Source organism: Marmota marmota, unplaced genomic scaffold (genome assembly GCF_001458135.2).
Source record: "Marmota marmota marmota unplaced genomic scaffold, marMar, whole genome shotgun sequence".
NCBI classification, from domain to species: domain Eukaryota; kingdom Metazoa; phylum Chordata; class Mammalia; order Rodentia; family Sciuridae; genus Marmota; species Marmota marmota.
The window spans coordinates 54,587,865-54,606,274 of record NW_026000026.1 but is presented as its reverse complement, the minus strand read 5'-3'; the positions used below and the strand labels follow the sequence as shown (position 1 = coordinate 54,606,274).

General features: G+C 38.0%; 1 long non-coding RNA gene across 2 annotated transcripts in view; it reads right to left on the bottom strand.

The window, feature by feature from the left end:
* Positions 1-16,760, bottom strand: part of LOC125619071 — a 344,675-nt gene extending 327,915 nt beyond the window's left edge. Inside the window, exons 1-3 of one of the 2 annotated variants that reach the window (XR_007350555.1) lie at positions 14,950-16,760; positions 12,636-12,759; positions 3,108-3,182 (exon numbers count right to left, since the gene is read on the bottom strand). This is a non-coding gene — a long non-coding RNA (uncharacterized LOC125619071). Of the gene's footprint in view, positions 1-3,107; positions 3,183-12,518; positions 12,760-14,949 lie in introns of those variants that run through there. The other variant, XR_007350556.1, reaches the window with a different exon arrangement.
* Positions 16,761-18,410: the final 1,650 nt, after the last annotated feature.

The following is an 18,410-nucleotide window of genomic DNA, read 5'->3' as shown; positions in this document are numbered from 1 at the left end:
TTCTTGACTTTGCAATTCAGACAGTTACTTTACCTCTGTGGTTAAAACTCTTCTGTCAGTTATTCCCACTTAATTCAGATGAATTAAATAGGCACTTTCAGAAAGGTGCTACATTACCCACTCTATTATCAAATGGACAGTAGTACTGCATGCCAAGGGTTCCCTAGAGGCAATAGTCTTATTTTATTTGATGAATTTTAGGTGATTAAAATATATTTTGAACTGAAACTCCACATATTTTCTCCAAAGTCTTAGTCCTAGACTAAAAAGGAACGTATCATTCAAATATCTAACATTGTTTTTAAGAAACATGCCATCAATGGAAAGATAAATCTACAATTTGGGAAAACTGAAATTAAGACACTCTTTGTTACTTAATATGCCATTCTAGATGGAGTCACCCATGCCAAGGATGATTCTTGGAAAATAATTACAATTCAGTTTTCTCCATTTTCTTTCTTGGCTTTTCTCCCTTTCTACTTCTCCCCTCACCAGAGTTATTCATTCATTTAATAATTTTTCTTGAAAACCGACTATGTGTCATACAGTGTTAGGTTCTAGTTATATAACTTAAAATAAATGAAATAGAGTTCCTGCTCTCACATAATGAAAGAAAGAGAAATAAACAATTATAACATAATGTGTTCCGTTCTTGATTTAAAGTGGTTACCAACCAATTCCCGCCACAATTGGATGTTTAGCGCAGCTTAGTAGGTTGATTTGCAAGGCTGGTTATTTCTTTTCATACAAGATCACTATGCCTGCAATTTGTGTAGTTGCCACTAACGGAGACAATAGAGTCTTGGATTAAATAATATACAGTAGCCCCCTTATCTGTTACTGTATCTCAGTGTGCTCAATAAGACCCATTTTGCTTAATAGTGGCCCCACAAGAGTAGTGATGCTGGTAATTCAAATATGCCAAAGAGAAGCTGCAAAGTGCAGCTTTAAGTAAAAAGGTAAAAGTACAATAAGATATTTCAAGAGAGAAAGAGAGCACATTCACCTAACTTTTCTTATAATTGTTGTTTTGTTATGACTTATTATTGTTAATCTCTTTCTATGCCTATTTTATAAATTAAACCAAATATGTTTAAATTTGTATGTATAGAAAAAAATATAGTTCTCGTATGTACATTCCATGTATGTATTATATGTCAAAATACATTCTGCTGTCATGTATGACTAAAAAAAAATAAAAATAAATCGTATGGTTAGAAAAAAATATAGTCCTCAAATGTAACTTTCAAATATAAGGTGAGGGTCAGGAAACTGCTATATTCCCACTGACTTTCCCCATACATACCTCTCAGAACATTTAGCATACAATTCAGTTTTTCTTTTTGTATAAAAGAAGTTTTTACTAAACTGAATGATATAAATAGAAAATTATCCATGGACAATGCTTATCATAAAAATCTCAATAACTATATTATTATTGTTGTAGTCGTTGTTGTTGTTGTTATTATTATTATTATTTTGACAGAATCTCACTGTGTTAACCCTATCCAGGCTGGTCTCAAACTCCTGAGTTCAAGTGATCCTCCTGCCTCAGCCTTCCTAGATGCTGCTTCTTTGTTGTTGTTGTTGTTTTATTTTGTGGTGCTGGGGATTGAACCCAGGCCCTCATGCTGCTATTCAAGTGCTCTACTACTGAGCTACATCCCTAAGCCTGAAATTCAGGATAAAAGAAATTTAAAACCATACAAATAATTTGGTCCCTTTGAACACATGATCTTATTTATTTATTTATTTATTTATTAGTTGTAGATGGACATAATGCCTTTACTTTATTTGTTTATTTTTATGTGGTGCTAAGGATTGAACCCAGTGCTTCATGCATATTAGGCAAGCACTCTGCCACTGAGCTACAGCCCCAGCCCAGAACACATGATCTTTATTCCTGCAGTACTTGTTCATCTTAACAGTTTTGCTTCTTATCCTTTCTTATGATATAATAAGAAATATATATTTGGTCCTTTTCCCCAGTTCCCGAAACAGCTTCTAAACAAAACAATAGAAATTTCCTAAAGAAATAAGAGTGAGAAAACATCTTTTGTCATTAATATCAAACCATCTCTAACCATACCTGAGTCTATGCTGAGGACACTTGGTGGATGGGGGCTGGTTGCCAGAGGAATCTACCATGTGATTGAAAGGGTAAATCTTTCACCCCCATTCCCAGGGATAAAGTGGGGCTGGAGGTTAAGGCAAACACCAGTTAATTAACCATACCTACAAAACGGAACTTACATAAAAACCCTAAACAAAGAGATTGGGAGATCATTTGGGGTTGGTAAATGTATCCACTAGCCAACAGGGTGACATATCCCAAACTCCATGGGTCCAAAACATTCTGGACCCTTCTGGATCTTGCCCTGCATACCTGTTCATCTGACTGTTTATTTATATCCTTTATAAAATCCCCTATAATAAACTAGTATTCATGTTTCCCTGAGTTCTGTGAGCAGTCACAGCAAATTTTTGAACCAGAGGAGGGGAATGGGTCATAGAGCCAAACTGTACAGAAGCATCTATAATACGCTGTTTGCAATGGCATCTAAAGTGGGGGACAGTCTTGTGGGATTGAACTCCAACCTGTGGGGTATGCCATAAATCTGGAAAGTTAGAATTGAATTGAATCATTGATGTGCTGTTGGTGTCTGAAGTGAATAGGAGAAATTCCTGGTGTGGAAAACCCACACATTTGGTGTCCTAAGTGTTGTGAGTAGAGCAACCATATTCCATTAGGTCCGAGCAGAAGATTTTCCCTGACTTAACTTTTTTTAAAATATTTTTTTAGTTGTAGTTGGACACAATGCCTTTATTTTATTTATTGTTATGTGGTGTTGAGGATGGAACCCAGCGCCTCACACGTGCTAGGTGAGTGCTCTACCACTGAGCCACAACTCCAGCCCCCTGACTTAACTTTTTAAAATAGAAACATCTGGGTTGTACTCACCGGATCATGCTTTGGAGCTACTGAGTGACATCTCATCTTTGACCTTAATCCCTGGGATTAGACATCTTTTTAACCATCTGGGTCCCTCATTGCCTAGATGGGCCTCATTCTCCCACCCTGTATCCCTGGAACTACTTGCACTCACCTCCTTACATGGAAGGTGCTCCATCTTCACAGATGCCCTCTCTTCCCAGTCTTGGCCTAATTCTTTATCCCTCAGCTGGAATAAAAAGAGCAGGAAGCTAAGTGACATGACTGTAAGGAAACTGACAAGTCATCATCTCTTCAAATTAGGAAAAATCCTGACCCTTGCCCACCCCTCCAGATCACTCCAAGCCTTCTTCTGAATAGCCCATTTGTTTGAGAGGTGATTTTATAGTAAGATTACTATAACTATGATTTGTGTATTAAAATCTTACTGTATCAAAGAATTTTTTTTTTTTTTGTACCAGGTATTGGACTCAGGGGCACTTAACTGCTGAGCCACTTCCCTAGCCCTTTTCTTTTTTTTATTTTGAGATAGGGTCTCACTGACTTGCTCAGGGCCTCACTAAATTGCTGAGGCTGACTGAATTTGTGATCCTCCTGCCTCAGCCTCCCAAGCTACTGGCATTACAGGCATGCTCCACCACACCTGATTTTTACTAATTTTTTTTAAAACTACATCTTGATATATCTCAAAAGGATTTGAGAAGATTTACAAATTAAACTGTAAGATCACCAAAAATGTCATAAAGGTAAAAAGAGGAAAAGAGAGAAAACCTGATAATACTGAGAACCAGCTAACCCCACCATTGAAATTTGAGGAAATTAACCTTATAGACCATCTATAACCTTGAACAGTGTTTATCTGGTGTTGTGTATAATGGTTCCCACCTCCTACCCCTGCCTTTTACTATACCGTGTGTTCTTTGGGAACTAGAGATGGACTTTAGCCTCCTTTTTTTAATCAAGAGGTCTTTGCAAAGTGCTGGACACAAGCTGGATTTTCAGTAATAGTTTGCTGAATTCACTCTGGGGATTTCTAAATTTTCTCTGTCTTTTTTTTCCCCTCTATGTCTTTTAAGAGCTGTGCTTTTTTTTTTTCTTTCTAGCGTTTTAATATGGAATTTAAATATATTAAAATAGAACCACTTTTAAGATTCAATTTTAGGTGGCTTTCTTTCCTATGATATTAAGATGTTTATAAGAAAATTTAGATGTGACTCTTCCTAAAGTACTTTGCATTTTTTAAAGGTTGAGGGAAATACCTTCTCCTTTCTGTACCTTTTTCAGTTTTCTGCTACAGAATGTCCTCACATAACCCTTCCACCCACCAGGCAACCCTGCCACATAGGTGTGCGGAGAGCACCATCTTCAAGCCAGTGTCACGCTTTCCTACCCTTCCTGCCACTGCTCCCTCTAACTCTTCTTAAGGACATCGCTCTTGCTCTACTGAGAAACACCAACGAATGAAGAATTCAAGAGATTTCCATTACTTCTTGGAGAATGACTGCTGTCAAACAACACTTGTAAATTTTATAGCATACAATTTATCTTAGACTCTCACAGCCTCATCAACATTTTCTAGAAAATTTCAAACTACAAGGAAAAATTTTAATGCCTTTCAATATTCAATCTATCTTTTGAAAGTGTAAACTTCTTATCAAAGCCAAAGCTTATTACATTTACTCCTTTTTTTAAGTCCTATAACTTGTTCTTTTATTTTTTAATATCAAAACCAGTTTTATTCTTTATCCACAGTTTCATTGTTGCATTATAGTTATGCATAACTATGGGATTTGTTGTTACATATTCACACATGCACACAATATAACAATATAATTTGGCCAATATCACTCCCCAGCACCTCCTCCCTCCCTCTCCACCTCCTACCCCTTGGTCTCTTTCCTAATTCAAATATCATTAACATGTTTCCTCAACAAGCATGCTATAAAATGTCATAATTCCTAATCCTTGATTGGTTTAATTATTAATACATCTTTAAATATTTCTGCCCTCCAAATGTTAACAAAAATATTTTTATTGAAAAACAATTGATTTTATGTTCACCTTTGGGAACTTTCTATAACACCGATTTTTGTGTTTTATTCATGCATATTCTTCTAAGCACCTAGACCAATGCTTTTCACACACACACACACACACACACACACACACACACACAGAAAAGGAGACTAATCAAATATTTGTGAATACAAAGCAATACTCTTTCTCTCTTGACCCATCATTATTATCCTCACTACTGAGCAGTCTCTCATAAAGCCTTCCCTTATACCTTAGCAGTTGCTTGAGGAGATGTTATTCATTTTGGTAAAGTAATGTAATAAGACATAGGAAATTCTCCCATAAGAGCATAAGCTTTTAAGCCACCAAAGGACAGCTACATTCTGGGGCTCATCACACTAGCATGGTCTTGAATGAAAATTAAGCAGAAAGCATGTAGGAAACCCCAGATTATCTCCCTACTACCCTCAGCCTACCTTGTTCCCTTCTTAATCTGCATTTGATTTAAGCAGCTAAAAGAAAAGAATTCAAAAAAGGTTTAAATTGCAAGAAAAATGATGACCAGTTGGAAATTAAAGGCTATATATCCGAAGGAACTTAAATAATTCTGTCAGGGGGAAAAATAAAGAGGACAAATTGTCATAAATGAAACTGGTTGCACACGAGATTTATCAAAAACCAGCCAATGTCTGTACAGTTGGTGGGAGAAGAGGAACTAGCAGTTGAGATCAGAAGTGCTGGGCAGCACAAGGACAGTGTCCAAAAGATACAGTGAACTGGACTCATGTAGATGACAAAATTCATAAAATTGCAATCAGGTAGGCAATGGTTCTATGGCTCAGAGCAAGCAATAATAATTATAATGAAAGCAACTTACAAATACTGAGCATTTCTACATATCTGGCACATGTTGTCTCTTTAATTCTTATGATTCTGTGAGTCAAATGTTATTGTTTCCTTGTGTTTAAAATGAAAAAAAAGAACTTAGGTAATCAAAGAAACTGAGATGAAGATCAAAGCAGTGGTTAGGTCACTTGCCCAGACTCACCCAGCTAGACAATAGGCCTTACCCTGGGCAGTCGGTGGCTACATAGAACACTTCACTTCATGTCCTTATTGTAGTCTCAGTCAGTGCAGAGAGTCAGAGGAGCAGGCCACAGGAGAAAAGGGCCAGGGTTCAGGCAGTGAGTCAGTGCACAGGTAGTGGCTAAAACACAAGGTAGGCTGCAGATCCAGTGAAGAATTGGAATGTTAGGCTAGTAAACTGAGACAGAAGCCAGCATGTTAGGGGAAGGAAGGAAAGGCTCAAAGAGAGGGATCATGTAGCACTCACCCCTGGCACACTGTATATAACCCACATGTGGTGGGACATATGCTGGGTGCAAGAGAATAGACTAAGGCCATCGTTGCACTTCCAGGCCTGGGTAGGACTGTCACAAGGGAGAGGCTGAGCTGCAGAGGGATTTGGGGGAGGTAGTGCTGATCAGATACCGCTGCAACTCATACAGCCCACCAGCCCAGGAGTCAAACTAAAGCAACTTAAGAAGAGACTGTAAAGACATGGATGTTGCCCACGAATTTCAGTCAGTGCTTCTAATTAATAAGTGCTAGTCATAGAACTAAATCAGAGCCCTCTGATGCCCTGTAAAAGAATGCATTTTTAGATAAAAGAATGCATTTAAAGTTCAAAACTTTCCCCATTTATTCAGGATAAATCATTCCTTTGGGAAGAATCAATTGTTTAGGTCAAAGGCTCCTGCAATCAATCATCTACAAAGCTTTAGAAAATATATTCCTGGGTGCCACGTCAAACTTACAGAATTAGACTATCAGGTGACAGGGCACAGGAAATTATATGTTTTAAAAGCATTCTGGAGAATTTTGATGATCTGTGTGACTCATCTGCATGAACAAAGGCTGTGAGCAGCATCCATTGGTGAGAATATTCCCCAAGAGTGGCATCTTTTTGCCAGTTCTGACAGGGGCAATGTCATTCCCCTGTTTAGAGCACTTTTGTGGAATTGTCACCTCATTTCATGTCATCAGGTACCTGGGACCCAACCAGCTAGAGCCCTTCACTCAGACAGTAGAGGCTGTTGCATGGTAATGGAATAGGGCCTTAAACTGGGGCTTTCAAACAAAGAGGATTTGTGAATGATCCAGTCAACCATGGATAAGCAGGAAACAGCTTACTAAGTGATTGGATGAAATGGAAACAACACAGCAGCTGTTACACAGAAGTAGGTTTGGGTAGTGACTGAGTGTCCTCTCCTCTAAAGTAATGACAGGTGCTAAGCAGGAGTGGCTAGGCCAATAGCTAGGTTTGTTCCCATTCCCTGGGTCTTGTTCTATCACTTTCCTTTGTCCTGTTCTGTGTGACAGGGATTGGGACAGTGCAGGGCGCAGGGCTGACTTTAAGTTCTAGGAATAGTTTTTTCCCAAGAAGAACACACATTGAACTGTTGGGTTTTGTTCTAAAATTTTCACAAGCACTATTTCATTGATGAGCCACTTTAGGTCCTCGAGATACCTTAATAGCAATCAAGATACAGAATTTGTTATGATTTACTCTAAGGATCGTTATCTCCCAGCAAGTATGGAGGTTTCTGACACAGTAAATGACAATAAGCTATTTCCACCCCACTTAGAGCAGCTTCGGAGGAGGTTAATTGAAATTATACTCTCAAGGGCTGAGATTAGGTAAAGGATACTGATAAGGTAAAGTTACTGATAATGGCGCAGGGGGTCCTTCCCTGTGACTTGAGTTCTTCACAATCCACTCTGCTGTCTTCCTACGAATGAATAACTCATGTCTGTGGTATCAACTTTATCAGCAACATATTGGCCAAAACAAAGAGGAAGATGCTTCAGAGTTCAACCAGCCTTGCCATCGTCGGCCTTCTTCTGATATTTAAACACAATCTAAATTGCTGAACACCATAATCAATTTAAAGGAGAGAGATTTGGCTCTCCTTAGGCATTTCAAGAAAAAAATGTGGTAACTTTTCTAGAGACATTTTCAATAGGTCCATGTTCAGAAAATAAGGGCAAGGAGAAAGGATTTGCCACAGATTCAAGCAGAGAATATATCACCTTTCAAAGAAGAGTTGTCTAAAATAATCAGTGGTTCAAAGACAAGCTGATCAAGAAAACCTAGTGGGGAAAAACAGCAAACCACACCAAGTGGGTTTGAAAATCAGCACTTCCTACAGCCATGTGGCTGTATTTTCCTCAAAATTCTGTCCTTGTCAAAATGGCTGACCCAAGATACAGTCTAAATCCAGCCACTTCACCCTTCTCTTGCACAACAGCCTTGGCTTTGGACCAATGTCTCAAAGAGCAGGTAGAAGTTACTGTCCCAGGCAGCTAAATATAGTGAGAGAAATGAAACACCCCTTTTTTTTTCTTTTTCAAGTCAAGCAGGACCTTGCAAGAAGCTAAACAAGAATTTGGTTTGCTGGGTAATTTAAACAGCTGAATGGATGAAATGTGTAGCATAATTTGTTCACGAGCTTATAGCCAGTGGAGAATGATATATAACCCTCTGAATTGCTGGTGGTAACAGACAAATCCAAACAATCCATAAAGAACCAGTGTCACATAATTGAAAAATAAAACATGTAAACAAGTTGGCAGCTTCTCTGAGCCTGACTGCTTGCCCAAGCTCTGCACCATAGAGTGAAAAAAAGTCAGGATTTAAGTCAGATGGCCATGGTTCAACTACCAGCTTGCTTTACCTCATTTTACCTCTCTCAGACTGTTTCTTTGTCTGTTACATGCCAATGATAATTATATGTGCCTCACAGGGTTACCATGAGGATTCAGTAATAACAATAACACTTTTACTACTTAAATGTTTGCTGGCATCAGGAAAACTTGCATCACAGCCCTCTTAGAGTTAATATCCTTTTTTCATCCTCTCAGGATGAAGGTGATATGGCAGAGATGGAATAGAATGTCCCTTAGATCACAAAAATGTCACTCTGTTGTAAAAGGTCTGCAGGCCTCTGTGCCTGCCAACCTTTTCAAGTTTCATCAGTCTCCCAGTGAGTATTGCCAAGGTTCCCCCAACTGGCTCCCTTAGTCATGTATGTGAATCAAACCATTTCTAATGCCCCTCTCTCAATGCCAAAACCTTTGGGAACTCACAGGTATACAGGGTGGATCAGCATGACTACATTATTAGTCAGAGAACAAACATTCCAGGTAAGCAATTTTGTTTTCTCCCAAAGATTAAATCCATTCCCACCTGTGGAGACTAATGGGCTCCAGGGATCTTTCTCTATATATTTAACAATGAGATAACTAAGTGGCAAAGTCAACAATAATCAGAAAGCAGGTGCAAGGAACCAACCAACTTTCTTACAAATATTGTTTTTCCTTAAGGGAAATAAGACACACCTTTAATACAACAGCCCTGAAACCTGAAACATGGGGAGAGGAAGGTTGCCAACCAGGAATAATTTCTATTAGAGCCATCAGCTCAAACTCTGGTCTTTGCAGGAAATGGAGTTCAGAACACAAATGGACTTCTTTGAGCTTAGGTACCCAGGTTAAAGTCCTTGGACCCTCTTCAACTAATTTCTTCTCTCAATCGACCAAAGCTAAACCCTTTACCCTGGTGATTATTCCTTTGAAACGTCTTCATATTTTTCCTTCTTTTTTGATTTCCACTGAACTCTACCATTTTACCTCTTTCTGCCTTGACTCTCAAGTGCCCCCTAAGTAGTCCTTTAGACCCTTCAAACCCATACTTCCAACAACCACCCAACTGTCAGAATCAAATAGGCCTCTATAAAGTCATGCCTTAGCCCAAAATACAAGTTAAGCTCCCAGTATTCTTTAAGTCTGACCTCTTCCTCTCTTTAGGTCCTTCATAATCTGACCACACCCTACCAACTTGGCCTTATTTTCTAGTCAGACTGGCTTCCTCACCAGGCTCACATGAACACACAAGACACACCCCCACATGGCTCACTCCACTGCCCTCCACTACTTTGCACATGCTATTGGCTCTCATCTGGAATGTTCTGCTTCTCCAAATGCATATCAAACCATGCTCATTCTTCAGGACCCAGGAGTAGCCTTTGTTTGCTCCTGCACAGCTCAAGAAACATTTTCTCTGTACTATTAAAATTGTACCACTTAATGAAACAGCTGTATATTGTTCTTCATTCATTTCATATATGTACCAGACTTTTGTCCACAACTGGGTAATAAATAAGGTCAGAAAATGCTAGTCTCTGTAATAAATAGGATCCCAAACACATTTAGTTGATCCCTCTTTTTTTTCCCCTTTGCCACATCCCCATTACTGCCATGGAATTTCGTCAATAAAATCAATCTTCTGTCATGGATCTTATAATTATTTAAATAAAAAATACAGTATATGAATATGCATCAATAAATTCTCTACATCTTCAGTGCAAGGGAAAAGGCAGTAGGTGAATTAGAAAAAAAATCACTGAAGAATGATTTAGGAGATTGACTTCTAGGCCTCACCCTGCCACAGACTATCTCTATGATCCTGGTTAAGCCTCCCAGTGTCTCTGCAAAAGGGTGGGGTTGGACTGGGTGACCTCTGTGAGCTCTTCCAGCTGTCTCTATGATTCTCAAGCAGCTAATAAGACATTAGAGCCTAGTTTTGTCATCACTGAACAGCGGAAGCTTAGAGGTTTCTCTCCAGGAAATAGAAAATCCCTGGGGCTTTCCTGTTGTAATCACAATATTAATTGGGAAAGTTGGTATCAAATTATACTCCTTTATTAAATAGTATGCCATAGTAATCTTGTAGGTCAAATACAAAAGAGATGAATGGTTAAATCTCACTCTTTGAAAGTATCTGTACATATTGAACCAACTGAATAATGGCCTATCTTGAATTTGAGTGTCATGGAACTACATGATGAAGCTGCATAAAGTTTTAAAAATAAGCCCAACTCAAGTTTGCATGCGAAAGAGTCTAAGCATGCATATTGAACACCACAGTGTAAACAGAGGAGAATTTTATGCATGAATCCTGAAAAGCAAATATTTCCCCTGCATATTTTAAGCAATAAGAAACAATAACAAAGTCTTCTATAAATCCCTGAGATCTTTTTTTCCTTTCCTTTTATTTTCTACTGATCTTAAAGATGAGAGAGAGAGAGTGAGTTTCTTTAAGGGAATAAAGTACCTGTGAATTATACTCTTGAAAATAATACACAGAGGCAGGGAAGTTTTCTGAGAGAGACAAGAGGGAAATAATGTAAAAAGGGTGTCTTCCAAAGATAACAGTCAAATGAGAATGGTAAATGTGTCATAAAATTCGTAACATCGTGATTCTGCTTCGGAGATTTCATTCATTCGTTCATTTGTCACTCATTTATTCCAGCAGTGCTTAGACCATGTAGTAGGCACTTAGGGTCTAATAAAGGGCAAAACACAATGTCTGCTCTGCAAGAACTAAATATCACGTTTAAAGACACTGTGATCCTCGTTAGCACACTCCTGACTGGGCATTGCTCTGTGCCAAGCACTGTGCTGAGGATACCAGCCCCAGCTGGCAATTACCATCTTCATCCCTGATAATAAAAGAAGAAACTAAGGTTTGGTGAAATTCAGTCACTTGTACAAAGTAGCAAAGTTGGCTTTCAAGCCTAAGTCTGTCTAGTTTCAGATGCAGCACGTTGCCCCTAATCCCATATTATAAACTAAGAGTGATATGCATTGCAGGGAGTCATAACATAAATAGGATCAAGTTCCTGTGCCCTCTGCTACTCGTAGACTTCTCTCACCAGAGCTCAGAACTCAGTCCTCCTCTGTGCTCCTGGTCTTGGGCCTCAGCACTTCTGAAGTTGGTGTGTGTAAAACTACCCAGCATGTGGTGTAGAGCAACTACGCCAACGCCGCAGGGGGACCAAAGCAAAACACTTCAGTTGCTTCCCATTCTCTGTTGATCCTCAAAGAGAAACATACACACATGCACACACACACACAGCCTTTATTGCCACAAAATTCCTGAGTCTTTCATTTAAAAAGCATCCTCTTCTTCCCACCAAAACAGAAAATAATTTTTTCATACATGTTCAAAAAGTAAAAATAAAAAGAATGAAAACAAAATTATCTTCCAGAAAGCAAATGGCCTCAGGAGACTTTAGGGGAAAAGACTCTAGGTAGCTCCCTGGCTGTTTAGTTCTTCTGGGTTGAGCAGCTGTCAGAACTAAGAGCACCCCAGAGGGGCTTAAGGGTCACAGCCACAAAGAAGTGTGAAGCTTTGGGCTCTGGGGAGGATGCTAGGTGCTCAATGGGAGCTCAGCCCCACCTGCTGTAACCCTGCCTAGGGGCCCTCCTAGAGACCTGTTTTGAATCACAACACTGGTAAGGAGGCTTCGTTTATGTGCCCTGTGGTATCTTCTTCCCCCCCCCCCTTTTGTGTGTGTGTGTGTGTGTGTGTGTGTCTTGTAAACCATAAATCTTCAGTCAGCCACAGCAAGAAGACTTCAGAGAAGAGCAAAGAAAAGGTTTTAGGCTACAGTGAGGTGTTGCAGATACCAAATACCAGACTTACCTCTTGGAGCGAGGGGAAGGGAATTAGCTTTCATGACCACTTCATTAAGTATTACAGCCTAGGCATTATGCTAGGTCCCTTATTTAATCTTCACAATAACTCTTGAGATATTAATACCTTCTTTCACAGGAGGAAGAAAAAAAGATGAAGCTCTGGGCCACATTAAATAACTTGCTGAGCATCACACAGCTGGTCAGCAGGTGCCAGAACTAAAGATCTACACCTAGTGAGAGACTTCTTTCTGTGAAAAGCAAGCAGAAAGAAGAAATCCAAAGAGGAGATGATAAATTAACATCTTAAATTTATCTATATTTATTTAATTATCTGCTCATTTGATTAGGAATTACATGCACAAGAAAAACATTTTAAGCTTTAACAAAAGGCATACTGTAAAAAGTAAGACTCCTTTTTCTCTCAACTTCCAGTTCCCTTCAGCAGAGGCATCTGCTGATAAGAATACTTGTCAAGAAAGACTACACATATGCAAACATACTCATGGGCACATACAGTCCTTTTTCTTTTCCAAAGTTTTTTTTTTTTAGTTGTAGATGGACACAATACCTTTATTGTATTTGTTTATTTTTATGTGGTGCCAGGAATCGGCCCCAGTCCTCACACATGCTAGACATGCGCTCTACCACTGAGCCACAACCCAGCCCACATACAGTCCTTTTAAAAATAAAAAATAAAAATTTAGTCTTTTAAAAAAAATTTAGTCCTTTAAAAAAAATAGACAAATGGCAGTATTGGTCTTTGATACCTAGCATATGGTAGAAATGTTAGAGCTTTGGAGCAAAGGGGAGGGAGGGGGAATGGGAGCAGGAAAGATGGTGGAATGAGATGGATATCATTACCCTAGGTACTTGTATAACTGCACATATGTTGCGATGCTACATTGTGTACAACCAGAAAAATGAAAAGTTGTGCTGCAAATGCATACAATAAATAAAAATGCATCCTGTCATTTATGCCTAATTAAAATAAATTAATTTTTAAAAAGAAAGAAATTTTCTATATTAGTACATTTAGACCCACCTCAGTCTTATACCAACCATTTAAAAGATTCTGTTTCATGTATGTATGAAAATTTACTTAACTATTCCTCTATGAAATGAACATTCATTAAATCATTTACAATCTTTTGCTATCACAAAGAATGTTGTATCCTTGTATATTCCTCATGAAACACATATGCTAGTATACTTGTGGGATATAGTCTTAAAAGCAAAATTCCTTGGTCAAGAGAATGTATGTTTTAAATCTTGACAGACAGAACCAAACTGCCTCCAGTTTTTAAATTGCACCACTTTATAAACCTTAAAATATATATGCATCCCTAAATTCTTATGGTTTCCAAAATAGTGTTCTAGTCTGTGTTTAAAAGAAAAGCACCCATGTATCCACCTATTCCTTTGAAAGTTGCATGCTTCCTTCAGAGTGCATAGGAGAAAGCTATTTATTAAGGACTGGACATTAGGAAGATTTTTCGAGTTCTTTACACTGCAGAAGATGTTGACTAAAAGCATCTGATCATTAATTGGATGATGTTGACATAATAAGGAAATGGAATAAATCCCTGAAAATAAGTGGTTGGCTGTAATTAAAAATCAACTCAACCCACCAGAGTACTATCAGAATCACTCTGGGCATCCCAGTAACTCCATCAGCTGGCTGTATACAACAAGGCCAAGGCAGGCTGTGAGCCAGGAAGGAACACCTGCCTCAAACTTCAGTATTCAAAATCTAAGCTAGGCACTGTAGCACTTGCTTGTAATCCCAGACATTTTGGAGGCTGAGGCAGGAGGAATACAAGTTGGAGGCCAGCCTTGGCAATTTAGCAAGGCCCTAGGCAATTTAGTGAGACACTGTGTCAAAATAAAAAGGAACTGGGGGGGGGGGGGGTGCTGGGGTTATGACTCAGCAGTAGAGTGCTCACCTAGCACACATGAGGCCCTGGGTTCGACCCTCAGCACCACATAAAAATAAATAAATTAAATAAAGGTATTATGTCCAACTACAACTAAAAAAAATAATATTAAAAAAACAGAACTGGTGATATAGCTCAGTGGTAAAGCACTGTTGGGTTTAACCCTCAGTACCAAAAACAAACAAACAAAAAAACAAAATATACTGCCTGCCCCTGTTGATTTGGATAAAAGAGCATGGAAGAAGGGCAACATATCAGAAACAAAGACTGAAGAAAGACTGACAAGAATTGGGCAGTGTTTCCTAATTCAAAGAAAGGAAAAACTGATTTAATAAAGAATGAAACATCCTATAGTTATATTTTCTAATATAAAAGCTCTCCAGAGTAAATAAATCCTTAAGGAATCTGCAACACTAATATCTTCAACCAGTGCTGCAGCCCAAACAAAACCGTAGGATCCAAGCAGGAATGCTGGGCTTGAGAGACCATCCTAGCCTTGCTTACTTGAATCTCCTAAAAGTCTGAGTCTATCATCCTTCCAGGATGCACTTATAAAATATTCCTCTTCTATTTGGCAATCACCTTGCTGAAGTGTTGGTTTTTAACATCTGTGGAAAAGAGCAAGCTGGCATTCATTCATGGTCTGGAGAGGACAAAGAGCAAGTGACTTAGATGGGTACTGGGTGTTAATTAACATGAGAGAGAATTTATCTCTAGAGCAGGTGATGAGGTCCCAGGATTGTAATATTAACGATCATCTGTAGCTTGGCTTTGTTTTTGAGTTGTGCTCAGATATTACATGACTAAAACAAAAGTAAATGTGCATTGCTAATACCATCTGTCAAAGATTTTTAAACCAGGTGGTGCCCTATAGAGCTGCATATTTTAACCATTTAGGGAAGGAACCCTCCAGGAAGCAACAGAATGCCTTCTAATTAATTATTACTTGTGGGATTTTTCCCATTAGCAACCAACAGCATATTGTCAAGGAGGCACTGTTGGGAGTTGTTCGTCTCTATGCAGACGCATTCAGATACATCAGTGTAGTTTACTAGAACTGATATGTTGTTATAAAAATTATAGAACTGAAAGAATGATTTCAGATGGACATTTCAATCCATAAGGTCTGAAGTGTCTGGGTCAACTGCACAGGCAGGAGGAAGCTGTTGGGCAGAGTGTTCCGATGTCCAGCCCATATCTGTCAGCTAGATATACAAGTTAACCTGATTTGACATTGTTACTTCTACTCCTCTGAAAATTCTTCCAAATCAGTCACTAATTCACATTCAAGTACCATCCATCACCACTCAAATGATCTTTGCTCCATTCTCATTGACTGAATTTGATCAAGTGATTGATCGATTTCCTCTTATTCTGTGTTCTGCACAGAGAAAAATAATTTGGAACACTCATCTTCAAATTGCATTTCAGGGAGCATTTAGCTCAATGTGGGTTTCAATGATTTATTTCTCCTCCTCCATGCTATTGACTCTTAGCCTTTTCTCTATCATGTACTTCTGGTATAGAGGAGGTTTTCATGGCAAGGTTGAACAATTATGAAAAATAGAATGATGGAGAAAATTTAGAATTCTGAGAAATAGAAATAACTAAACAGAATTTCAAAGATTTGGCTTCCAAGTTTTAGGTGGAATAAATAAAAAATAATTGGACATACACTCTTGGCTCTCTTATGCTATGTACGCCTATCATATAATTTGTGAGAAATAGAAATAAAACCTCTGATGATAAAATAATCTGATATGTAAATTTAATTTAGCCAAATTTCATGCAAGAGAATTTCTCCCCACCAACATTTAAGGAATACTACCTATGATGGGAGTTACATGAACGATAATCATGTAACTATTGAACATTATTCTATGTTTCTACAAACAGGAAATCTACAGGTAAGCTAGAATCTATTCCTCCCTACCAAACAGCCCCTAAAGATATTTTTTGCCTGATCTGTTTAAATCAAAATAAATCATAGGACTGTTTCCTAAAATGAAAAAGGAACTGCAACCAAATATGTCTATACTGATATCTCATAGATTGTATGAGTTTGGTTGATTTTTTTTTTTTAGTAGTTTGTAATGTTTGAGGTAAATTGATAACTTACCAGGCATTTGGGAAGGGTAGGGCTAACTCATACAGAAGTGACCAGAAAGGTCAACTGTGCACAGGGGCCAAGCCAATATCTTACCTAGACGTACACAGGTAGGTAGAAACAGAGCCAAGACAAAGCTCAGGTCTTGCAACTCTTACTTTATCTGGGGCAAAAGAATGGTGTCAAAGGAACCATTTCTGGGACTCTGTACAGTTCTCATTAACTCAAATTAGATAATTAAGGCAATTCTTTAAATAGATTTTATTTTTTAGGGTTTTTTATTTATCTATTTATTCATTGGTTGTTCACTTCCTCTTTGCTTCCCACTTTGGTCTAAAAAGTGGTATAAGGTAGTTTAGACAAAAATATGCAATGCAACAGGTAAAACATTTAATCAAGAAAACAAATTGTTTCTCAAAACTTTAGAAATATCCAGTTGCTACAAGAAAACATACTCTCATTATAATAAATTCTGACAATATTTTTTCAATTGAGAATAATCTGCTAATTGGTGGGTGAGGCTTTGCTGACTTATTTTGTGATTAAATTCTTCTTATCCAAACTAATTTTCAGTAATGTATTACTATTCTGGTCATTCCTCTGCTCTTAAGTTTCTAGGACAGCTTGAAATCCAGACACATTATTAACACATAGGCACATTACAAATTAGTTCTATCCAAGACATGAATGCTAAGCACAGAAGTCACCCCAATACCAAGAATCCAAAAGCTGACCCAAGACCCATGAACCCAGCAAAGGTTCTGACCTTTAAACTCATGAGTGACAGACAGCTGCTGATTAGTTCAACAAGTCCTGGAAGGACCTGGCACAGTTTATACCTATGTGAGTTCATGAGCCCACAGTTATTATGAACAGAGCATTGTTTACAAATTGTTTTAATTTAGGAATGTGACAATTTATTTATTCCTCACTTTTTGACTTACGGGTATTATTTACAGATTCACTTTTAGGCCCTGGGAGACAGAAGAACAATATTTATGCTGCCAGTGGATGAAATTGGTATTGCTGACTGTAGTGTGAAGAATGTTTATAATTTGAGGTCAAAATTTTGTTTTTATAATAAATGTCTCAATCTAAAATTATAAGTGCTCATTCATTTTTCAAGAACTAGTTAAATGTCATATCCACCCAGTCCCAGGGCAGAGTTAGTTAGAACTTTTTCTTTTTCTCTTTTCTTACTTGTTTCTCTGTTATACTATTTTTACTTTACATGGTATTTGTATAGTTTATTTGTTTTTATTTGTATGCCTGTCTTGCTTCCTTGACTATAAATTTCTGAAAAGCAGAGGATATTCTATTTGGGGTTTTTGGTCATTATTGCTGTTGTCTAAATGGTTTGGGCAGTTTGTTGTTATTTATCTGGGTTTTTGTTTTTGTTTCTCTGTGGCTGTTTTGCTTTTTTGCTCTTATTGCTAGAATAAGTACCTAATAAAGTATATAATTGAATAAATATCATCACGACTTAATAAAAATCCTTACAATGTTTTAAGCTGTCTTTTTAAAATTAGACTGCATAAGGATTAGAAAATTCCTTCAGAGCCTTGGGACTCCTCCTAGTGTGAGTACAGGCTCAGACTCTAACTTAACATACAGAGGAAAAGACAATTGGAATGGGGTAAAGAGATTTAAAATCAAAATTTTTAGGGCCTCCTTACTTCCTTACACATTTTGTCTGCCTCATTGGTTGCTTGAAGCAATACAGAGTAGTAAAGTGATTATTTGTTATTTTTGTCCCTTCTCCTTTCTTCCCTCTGGTAGTAGCAGACTTTGCTTCAGAAGAACTCCACCTTCAAATACAGTCAAGTGTGATTACAGTCAAGATGCCCTGTCTCCTCTA